Raw genomic sequence first — 12,227 nt, 5'->3', positions numbered from 1 at the left:
TCAGAATAAGACATTGTGTTGAATCTCCAAAGCCACCTCTTTGAAAGTAACTTTTCTCTCTCTTTTTTGCTACTGTTTTGTGATGATAGTTTTATCAAATAAAACGGAGGGAACAAAACAAACAGAATGAGGCCCCTGCCTGTAAGACATTTTCCCCACAGAAGAATCCAAATGCTTTTTGAAGTGCTCAGTGGCTGAACTGGGCTTACCGAGAATGCACAGTCACCTTCCAAATAAATTCAACATAAATATTTTAGGTACCAATGCAATCCATTTTGTGCAATGAGGGAGACAAGAATATTAAGGAGAGGGCATTTGCCTGGAAGTATTTCATTTCAGTTGAATATTTGCTGCAAAGTTTCTGTTTCCTAGCAAATTCTTAACTGTGTTTTCTAGAAGCATCATTTACTTGTTAAGTAGGAACTTACCAGAGTGGACTGAAACCAAGTTTGGTTCTAGGATATACTTCAGGACATGTTTATTTCCTCCCTATGAAAATAAACCCAGGAGAAATTAGACACCAGCTTCTCTTGTAAGAGAAGTTTAATTCCAACTGGGACGTAGATTACAGGGATAGCCTTGAAAGTAGAGTTATATGTTGGTGAAAAATGTGAAAGAAATCCATCACTGCTTTCCAAACAAAAGGAAAACAAAGTAGAATTCATGCCTAGTAGTGATTCACATCCAGACTGTAAAATGGGGAAATAATTGAGTGATTGTGTGCCATCAAGTCAATGTCAACTCTTAGTGGCCATATGGATATATTTTATCCAGAAGGTTCTATCTCTAACCTGGTCCTTCAGGTCTTCCAATAGTGAAACCATTGCTACTTTAACTGAATCTGTTGCTACTTGAATCCACCTTCTTGCTACTTGTCCTCTTCTCTTTTCTTCCACCTTTTTCAGCATTAGAGTCTTCTCTAGAGATAATGGGGCAAGGAACATGTTTTTAAATGCCTACTATGGATAGATAATAAATACACTGTGTATAAGTGTAGGAATGGATCCGGGTATGTAGTCATAAAATTTAGCTGAGGAGATTTCTGGAACGCATAAAATAACACTAATGAACACAGAGGACTTGGACTCAAAATGTATTGAGTGTAATTTATCATTTTTAAATGAATTTTTGCATTTGTGTAATTCAGCCACTAGTGTATATGTGAGTGTTCTCAAATTCAGAATAAGAATTGTTCAGCAATGGCATTTTCAAATGATGGCCCACAAGGAATAACAGATGATTTAAATGATGAGCTTGTTACCAAGTTGTCCCTTTTCACATGTTTATGAAGGTCAACAGGAGGGAGAGTACCGTTTTATGGGAACATCACAAGGCAGTTAATTGATCCAGTCAAACATACCAAAGAATGGCCTTTGATTGTGTCAACCATGTCAAGCTATGGAATGTCCTTAGCAAAATGGGAATCTCCTCGTCCTCATGAGAAACCCTTGCTTCCAATATAGGGAAGCTGCATTGGAAAAAGATGAGCATAATTTTAAAATGGGAAGAAGAAACATAAATTACCTGCACTATCCTAATAACTCACTGGAGAAGAGCTAATGCTGGGAAAGATTGAGAGCAAAAGAAGAAGGGGACGACAGAGAATGAGGTGGCTGGATGGAGTCACTGAAGCAGTTGATGGACTCCAGAGGATGCCAGAGGACAGGAAGGCCTGGAGGAACATTGTCCATGGGGCCGTGATGGGTTGGACACAACTTTGTAAATAATAACAACAACAACAACATCCTAATAAAGTTGCACTCATAGCAAAAAGTGCAAAGGGCCTGCAATTTCTGGTAGTAAAAATCAAGGACCACAATGGAAAAAATGAGACCTCAAGACCCCTAATAACAACAGATGCATCAATCAGCCTTAAACTGACAATTATGATTTATGATTTATTTATTTATTTTATCAAATACATATTAAATTATATATATATATATGCATATGTATATGTATATGTGTATGTATGTATGTATGTATGTATGTATGTATGTATGTATGTATGTATGTATAAACATGAATTGAATACATTAAATGAATATAACTAAAGAGAACAGTAGGACAGGGACGGTAGGCACGCTGGTGCTCCTAAGCATGCCCCTTACAGACCTCTTAGGAATGGGGTGAGGTCAACAGTAGGCAGTCTTAGGTTAAAGTTTGATATTGAAGTGGTGATCAGCTTCTGCCTTTTAGGAGCAACCATCAATAGTAAAGGAACAAGGTGTCAAGACATGTGTTACAGACCTTCACTGGGTCAAGTAAGCAGTGAAGGACAAGATGTACAGATGTCATGATGTGTTTATACCTAGAGAGATCAGAACTGTGCAAGAGATAGTTCTTTGTAACACTCCATGGAAGCAAAGTTGGAGTTTGAAGAAGCAGGAGGAGAAGAGCTTTGAACTTCAGTGTGAAAGACTCCTGAGAATACAATAGACATCCAAAAAAACCACAACACCAATAGATTATTGAACAAATCAATCCAGAGTTCTCAATTGAGGCACAATCCACAATTCAAATCATCCTATTTCAAATACATTATATAAAGATCCATCTCTCTAGGGATGGCTCTGATGCTGAAAAATTGAAAGGAAAGAGAAAAAGATCACTAGCAGCAAGTAGATGGACTCATTAATAATGAGCGCTTTGTTTGGGAGAACTGAAAGACCAGATTGCGGACAGATCCTCCTAGAGAAAATCTAAGTGGCTTCTAAAAGTCAACACTGACTCTTTAGTACATAAACATAATCAATCACACATTATTTCACAACAGTTGTCTATATATGTATGCTCCTATTGTTACATGAAAAAGAGAGAGAGGAAAGAGAGAGGAAGATAATGATGGTGTTTTTTTTAATATATAAACGAAACTTCAGCCCCAATCCCAGAGCACCTTAATAGGTTCAATATGTTTGACATTTCTCAATTAATTTGAATCATCCCCATTAATGGCTGCAAAGCACGGAAGAAACTGGGAATTGTCAATGAGACAGAAATCCCTTAGCGACTTGCATTCTTTCCAGTTTATTAAAATGGTGTTTTTATGGCAAAGATGAAGAACAAAGAGGAAACATTTTTACATTGTTCTCCAGTTTCATGGCAACCATTCAGATCAATGTTAATGACCATGTGTCTCTAGTTTACAATATATACACAAGGAGGGAGGCCTTGTTCCCCACATTCGTTCGGACAGGAGCCTACACAATTGAGACACATGCTCATGAAAGCACCATAATAGCCACTCAATCACCAAACACTCAAACAACGCATCCAGATGTTAGTTATTTAGAGACATTATTCTCTCCCTTTATTGTATTTGCCATATGTAGCCTCTTTCCACTGTACTTTTCATGATCACTTCATCAGTTTTAGTCTGCGCTCACTTTTTTATTTTATTTATTTTTATTTATTTACATTTATATCCCGCCCTTCTCCGAAGACTCAGGGCGGCTTGCAGTGTGTAAGGCAATAGTCTCATTCTATTTGTATATTTACAAAGTCAACTTATTGTCCTCCCAACAATCTGGGTCCTCATTTTACCTACCTTATAAAGGATGGAAGGCTGAGTCAACCTTGGACCTGGTGGGACTAGAACCTGCAGTAATTGTAGGCAGCTGTGTTTTAATAACAGGCTTCTTACAGTCTGAGCCACACTGCGGCCCACTTATTCTTTCTTGCATTGGCTTGTAGGTTGATCTTGCCCCTACATTATTTTTCAGCATTTAGGAACCTCTTCAACTCCACAAATTTCTCTATCTTTGCTGTCACCATCCCTTAAATTTGATTTATGCATTTGTATCTAGGCTTTTGTCTTAATCTTCTGCAGTCTCCTACCACCGAAATACATCCTAATATATTGCAGCCCTTGGTATGTTACAACAAATAACGGGAAGCAAAATAATGCAATGCCTTGTTGTCGAGCACAAATAAATAATTACCAGTGTGAATATTTGATGTAAGTAGAAAAATGGCATGTCAGAGGGAAAGTAGGTCTTTCTCTTATGTTGATGGTTTTCTTTACACAGACATTCTTTACACGGAAGGGACACTTGATTTAATCATGTCAGCTCATTCACGCAGTTTGTAATAATATGATATAATGGAAAGGGTCTAAAATGTGTCTCCTTAATCATTAGTTTTCAGAACATTCTAGCTGATTTCACTGTTCTTCATGATCTTGCCAATTTCATAAGTGAGAAAATCAATTATGGCTGGGCAGCTTCTCTTCAATATAGAATAGAATAACAGAGTTGGAAGGGACCTTGGAGGTCTTCTAGTCCAATCCCCTGCTTAGGCAGGAAACCCTACACTACTTCAGACAAATGGTTATCTAGCTTGTCTTTCACCATAGATCTCCCGCTGCAAGAAACTCATTCTCCATTGATGTAAAATGGCAACGAAGCCTAGCAGGCAGAGTTACTATCCCTATGTGGATTGTGCATAAGTAAGACTTTATTGAAATCATGTGTACATATATGTACGTTTCATACATATAGACATGCAAACACAGTATGCATAATATGTGCATAATATTTATTTATTTATTTATTTATTTATTTATTTATTTATTTATTTATTTATTTATTTATTTATTTATTTATTGTTTATTGTTTATATTTATATTTACCTGGCTATATATTTTTATAAACAACTAAAGGTGGCAAACATATCTAATACTCCTTCCTCCTTCTATTTTCCCTATATTAACAACCCTACAAGTGAATTGATCTGAGAGAGAATTAACCCAAGCTCACCTAGCTGATTTTCAAGGCTAAGGTGGGAATAGAACTCCCAGTTTCCTGGTTTTTAGCCTAGTGCCTTAACCATTAGACCAAACTGGCTCTTTAATAGAGTGAATAAATGAGACTTCATGATGAACAATCTCCCTCTCTCTCTCTCTCTCTCTCTCTCTCTCTCTCTCTCTCTCTCACACACACACACACACACACACACACACACACACACACACACACTATGCTACCTGGATTGTGCATAAATAAATAAAAATAAATAAATAGAGATGAGCTATGTTGGCACAGTGGTTAGAATGCAGTACTGCAGACTAATTCAGCTCACTGCTAGGAGTTCAATCCTCACTGGCTCAGGGTTGACTCAGGCTTCCATCCTTCTGAAGTTGGAAAAATGAGGACCCAGATTGTTGGGGGGCAATATGCTGAGTTTGTAAACCATTTAGAGAATGCTGTAAAACACTATGAAATGGTATATAAGTCTATCACTATTGCTATAAATACATGCACACATAGGAGAGATAGCACTATAACCCAAAAATACAATAACAAAAGGAATGCAATAAGGAACCATATATATGAATTAAATAAAACAAAAACAAAGAATTACAGTTTAGAAACCTGGAGAATAAGAATGCCCTTATCATCTACCAGAAGAAAAGACATGGGGAGTCATTATTTCCACCTGACAATTGTTGTTGTTGCTGCTGCTTTACAAGAGGTCTAATTAATGATGCATGTCAGGTCTCTATATATAATGAAACATGTCACACAACATCTATACGATAGGAATCACACAAGCAGAGGTGGTCATGGTAGGATGCAATTCAGAATTTACCCCATTTTTCAACAGAAAAAAAAAAGAATTAATTTTATCTGATATGTGAAGCCACATCCTGAATAAACCAGAGTTGTCTGGGATCACACAACACAACCATAATGTCATAAAAGGAACAGGGAAAAGCTGAGATATTGGGGAGGTTGATGGTTTCATCAAGTTTCTCATCAAGGAAGAAGTACAGAAGGCAAACCAAGAATCCATGTGGAGATTTGAATGAAGCTACCCCAGAAAATGTAAATGGGAAGGACTTTTACCCCACCTACATCACAACTGATGAAGTTTCTCAGATGAGAAGCGAACCATCTTCCTCCTCCTCCTCAAAAAACAGTCCAGTTACCTTTTGAGAAAGCAACTTTGAGACAGCTATGACCTGGGTTATTAAGAATCTCCATAGACATTTACCCCATCTATCATGAGTGCCAAGACAAAGCGGTCACTACCCCCAATAAATGCCATGGGGTCCCACCAAACTCATGCCACACAATGAACTGTTGGTCAGCATATTCCAGAACACCAGTTCTGCAGCAATCCACAATGATGCCAAAACAAGATGTGCATTGCAGTAAGTACTTCACATCAATATCTTGAAGGTCATAAAATTGTGAATGGCCACATGGGTGTCTCTCTAAATAACTGTCATGATTATAATTCTGGACTTAATTATGGTCATAAGTAAAGGGCTACCTGTACAAAATAAAAATCAGGTCACATAATCAGGTTCATTCAGGTATCATTCCAGTTGACTCTGGAATCATCTAAGGAATTCTACATTCCATGTCTCTCCAGGTCTAATGCTGTTTCCCCCAAACTGATCTGTCCACAGTCAGGGGTAAAAAAACTGAAAACAAATTGAAAATACCCTAAATTTCCCTTTTTCTTTTTTGGCATGCCTGTTTTCTCCACCATACTGCTTTTTTTTATGTTTTGGTGCATGAAGTTTTGTATAAAGTTTATCCAAAGCTTGTGCTTCTTCCTTATTAAATTTTGTGTCTAAGTTAATAATTCCCTTCTTTAGGAAAACAAATTGATCCAGCTTGTACAACAGCTGGTATCATATGCATTTCTTTGGGTTTCCTCCTGTGCCAATAGACCACCTACTTCTAAGTAAACAAATCATACTTATAATGGGCTCCCTCTGCACCTCTCTCTCTCTCTCTCTCTCTCTCTCTCTCTCTCTCTCTCTCTCCCTCCCATCCAAAATGATACAGCTGGGCCGAGAAACGCCATTCTTTTAAAAACCTCTTTCAGTTGCAATATATTTTTAGGATGGAAGGAGTTAAGCTATAATGAATTTGTGAGTACTACAAATCACACTTTGGGGGATAGTTTACCCATATGAAATTTACCGTCTTAATTTAGCTTGCATTACTGAAATAGATCTTCCATTATCTCCCTGTGTGTGTCTCTCTCTTTCTTTCTGTGTATGTGTATGTGTATGTGTATGTGTATGTGAGACAGAGTTAGAATTAGAACTAGATGTAGAGATATTTAGATATGGATGTAGATGTACTGTAAACTTAGACATAGAATAACTTTATTGTCACTTTAAATGTACACTAATCAGCATACATTAAAATGAAATTTCATTGATACAGCTCTCACAGGGTCACCACCTTCAATATACACTACATAAACATGACAAATAAATAAATAAATAAACAAACAAACAAATATGCATATATCCACACTGTCAGATCCCTAACGTGATACTGCCATTCAAATGGAGGGAGAGGGGACCATGGGGATAAGCTGTATTTTTATAACCTTCTTCCTGGCGCCTAAGTGCCCTGCAGTATTCTTGCCTTTTTTGGGAATGTAATAAGGAGGGAGGGCCACATGGATTGTTTCAGTTTGTTGCAAGTGGAAGAAGATCCTGGGAATGGCTCCTGATCTGTTTCTCAGGACGGCCATTACAATAAACATCTTCACACCTGTGGATTGGCTGAATCCACATTTGGAGTTGAGGGAGGGATTCTAAAGCCCTATTTCTAACTGTATAGTTTGGGTGGGAATTCAGAGTCTGCTTCACTTGTCCTGTTATCACTTCTTCTCAATAAAATGTTCCCTTTGATATACCATGTTTCAAGAGTCTATACTTTCTTGGGAAAGGAGGAGAGGAACAAAGACACAGAGAAACAACACAGTCTAGTTCGGATGTATACATGTACATGGTGAGAAAAACAAATCTTGTCAGTTTATCAGACGGATGGCATAGGGAACAAAGTTATTACAGAATCTGGTAGTCCTGCTAGAAATACTTCGAAACCTCCTCCCAGAGGGGAGCAACAGAAACAAAGAGCCTCTGGTGGCGCAACAGGCTAATGCAGCCTATTATTAACAGCAACTGCTTGCAATATTGCAGGTTCAAGTCCCACCAGGCCCAAGTTTGACTCAGCCTTCCATCCTTTATAAGGTAGGTAAAATGAGGACCCAGATTGTTGGGGGGCAATAAGTTGACTTTGTATATAGTATACAAATGGATGAAGACTATTGCTTGACATAGTGTAAGCCGCCCTGAGTCTTCGGAGAAGGGCGGGATATAAATGCAAAAAAACAAAAAAAAAACAAAACAGATCATGAAGTGGGTATGTGGGGTATCTAACAATGCATTGAGCTCTTAAGCACAATAGTCCTTATAAGCAGTGAATTATGGGAAGCAAGCTTCCTAGAATCTTAAATAAATAAGGGGCATGCATAAGAGCACAAGAGTGCCTACCGTTCCTGTCCTATTGTTTTCTTTTATTATATACAATTAATACAGTTATTACATACTCATATATATGCTTATATATTATTTAGTTATTTCATGCTTACGCTTATATATACTGTGAATTTCATGCTTACGCTTATATATACAAAATAAATAAAATAAAATAAAATAAAATAAAATAAAATAAAATAAATAAATAAATAAATAAATAAATAAATAAATAAATAAATAAATAAATAAATAAATAAATAAATAAATAAATAAATCTTCTTGACTGTCCTTACCACTCTCTGTATGGGCTTTCTATCTGAAGTGCTGCTGCCACCAAACCAAACAATGATGCAGTTAGTTTAAATGCTCTCAGTCATGCCCCTGTAAAAAGTGGCCAGGACAGAAGGAGAAAGATGTGCTCTACTCAACTTTTCATGCTGGTTTGTACATTTCACTAAGGATGACATGTGGAGGGACCAATTCAGATTATAGATATGGATATGGCTACAGTTATAGATATAGTAATGTAGGTAATCCTTGACTCATGATCATTTGTTTAACAACCATTTGAACTTACAACTGCACTGGAAAATGTGACTTACAATCAGCCTTTGCATTTACCAGCACACAGAATCCCCCTTGCAGACAAACTTTGCTAAACACCAGAGAAAAGATAACACCCTGATGATGCAAAATTGGGAACTTAAACCAGGTAAATATACAGCAATGATGAAACTTAACAGTATAATGTTAGTTTAAGTCAATTTAAGCAAGAATGGCTTCCATATATATTACATACTATGCAGAAAAGTAAATATAAACATGCCTGATTGTTAAAGCTTATACCAACATATTGCAAATCAGTTGGAGTACAAAGAGGAAAGTCACACCAAATACCTACATTATTTTTACAGAACTATCTTTCTTTCTTTCTTTCTTTCTTTCTTTCTTTCTTTCTTTCTTTCTTTCTTTCTTTTTCTCTCTCTCTCCCCCCGCTCGCTTTCTTTCTTTCTTTCTTTCTTTCTTTCTTTCCTCCTTCCTTCCTTCCTTCCTTCCTTCCTTCCTTCCTTTTTTTCCTTTAAAATTTATATATTAAAAAAATTATATAGTGGAGCTTTTGGCATTAAGGTCAACAATTGGTACCTTAGAAACTCATGGCTAAGGCCATGTATAGATAAGAGAGATTCTTGGATGAGAAGTAAAACATCTTCAGAGAAAAACCAGAAAGTCCATTTGCCTCTTGAAAGATCACCTTTGGAGCAATCATGACCTGGATGACTGAGAATCTCCATAGACATAAGGCAGCCCTCAATTTCTTTTTTATTCAAAATACCACACAAAATGCACTACTAACTGCATTTTTCATGATGTTTGGGATAAAAAATAAGTGTCTTCTTATAGATGGATGGTGAGAGATGGTGCCTATGGAGAGTGAGTTAAGTGAAGTGAAAAATGAAGTGAAGTGAAGTGAAGGCAGGTTTCTAGGAAAGAGAGGCCACATTACAAACAGTGGATGAGATAAGAGGCAGCACATCCAAGTGCTGGTCAAGAAATAGAGGAAGGGAATCAGGATAGCCACAACCTACAATAGCCCAGGGTATATCCATTACAGTGAGAGTAGCATTGATTTTAATCAGGCAAGATTCAGTCTTTTAGGTGTGAGCCAGCAGTGAAATCCATTTTTTTTACTACCGGTTCTGTGGGTGTGGCTTTGTGGGTGTGGTGTAGCTTTGTGGGTGTGGCTTTGTGGCCATGGCAGAGGAAGGATACTGCAAAATCTCCATTCCCATCCTACCCCAGGGGAAGGATATTGTAAAATCCTCATTCCCTCCCCACTCCTGGGGAAAGGTACTGCAAAATCCCCATTCCCTCCCCACTCCTGGGGGAAGGATATTGCAAAATCTCCATTCCCACCCCACTCTGGGGCCAGCCAGAGGTGGCATTTGCTAGTTCTCCAAACTACTCAAAGTTTCTGCTACTGGTTCTCCAGAACCTGTCAGAACCTGCTGGATTTCGCCCCTGGTATGAGCAAATAAAGAAATGAACTTTGGTTGGATTGTTCTATGTCATTCTTGGGCTCATCTGAACGAGGATCTTATACACAAGTATATATGGGAAATATGAGTACTTTAAAAATTGGTTACCATATATATTTAAGGATAAGACCATCCACACATAAATTGAACTTGATTTGGGGGTATATTCTGGCATTTACAACTTTTTTGCAGGTGCATACAGTAATAATTTTTATATCATAAAAGCAAATGACTATACTCTGCTTGGTATCTTTTAGTAATGTTATATTGTTATATTGAGCTATAATTCTATAACCTGTTCATTTATAAATTATACATACACAGATATACACATATACTGTATATGTATATAAAGCAAAGGATGTGTGTGTGTGTGTATGCATATATATATATGTTTTCTGAGGTTTTCGCGGGTGTTTGTATATAGGTCTTTGGTTATTCGGGTTTTCTCCCGCGTAAAATTGGAAGTGTCTTGGCGACGTTTCGACGAAGTCTCATTCGTCATTTTCAGGCTTCAGCTTCGTGCTTCTGCACGCACTCTCACACCACCACCCAGCACAGATCAACTCCGTAGCCAAGACACTCATCTCTAGAACAAAACGCTTAGCTGACGAACAACACCTAAAAACCGAACTACACACTCTCACAAACGTACTAACATCCAATGGATTCCAGAGAAATAAGATTACCAAACTAATCCAAAAAGAACCCCCCACTAAAACCCAAGACAGAGAACAAGAAAACGGCACAGCCCTCCTCCCATATATAAAAGGCACCACAGACAGAATCAGCAAGATCCTCCACAAACATAACATCAAGACAGCATTCTGCACAAACCAAAAAATATCCACCATCCTAAGAAACCCCAAAGACAAAATTGAGTTAGAAAATCAAGGAGTATATGAAATCCCATGCACCGCCTGCCCCACCACATACATCGGACAAACCAACAGAAGAATAAGTGCACGCATTGAAGAACACAAGAACTCAGTCAAAAAAGAGGAACCAACTTCTTCCCTGGTCCAACACCTTAAAGCCACAGGACACGATATTGACTTTAAAAAGACCAGAACTATCGCCAAAACTGAACACTTTAACAACAGAATAATCAGAGAAGCCATCGAGATAGAAAAACGCCCACACAGCATGAACAAACGAGATGATACCTCCCGCCTACCAGCCATTTGGAAACCCGCCCTTATTGACAAACGAGTCCCTAACACGAGGAATGACACCAGACTCACACTCACGAGGTCCACACAGGATGTCACCACCACACATCCACCCAGAAAGCAAACCCAAACCCACACTGATCAGGAAGCACGACCAAGGACCAGAAGCCAGACCGCAGCTGCAACATTAGCCATTTCAAACCCTTCCAATCCATACATGCAGCAGACTGACACCAACTACGAAGATGTAGCACGACCACGACCACGAAGCCAAACAGCAGCAGTGCAGCTCACCAGCTCAAACCCCCCTGCAACTCAGACTCAAGCCCCCACCCAAACAGAACACACCCCCAGCCAATCAGAGCACAAAAAAACCCCATCCAATCAGAGCACAGCCAAGCTCCCACCCAATCAGTTCAAACCCCCACTGGCAGTTAAAAAGGAAGAAACAGCTGCAATCACACATTGCTCCCAGAAGCACGAAGCTGAAGCCTGAAGATGACGAATGAGACTTCGTCGAAACGTCGCCAAGACACTTCCAATTTTACGCGGGAGAAAACCCGAATAACCAAAGACCTACATACACACCCGCGAAAACCTCAGAATATATATATATATATATATATATATATAAAAATATAAATGCATCTTTGCTTTAAATAAAAGGCTTATAATAAGACTAAAACAAGAAACAGCATTAAAGCATTGCTGATGCACCTTTCAAAA

This window comes from Ahaetulla prasina, chromosome 10, assembly GCF_028640845.1.
Source record: "Ahaetulla prasina isolate Xishuangbanna chromosome 10, ASM2864084v1, whole genome shotgun sequence".
NCBI lineage: Eukaryota > Metazoa > Chordata > Lepidosauria > Squamata > Colubridae > Ahaetulla > Ahaetulla prasina.
The sequence above is the reverse complement of the archived record's forward strand: the minus strand, read 5'-3'. Positions refer to the sequence as shown.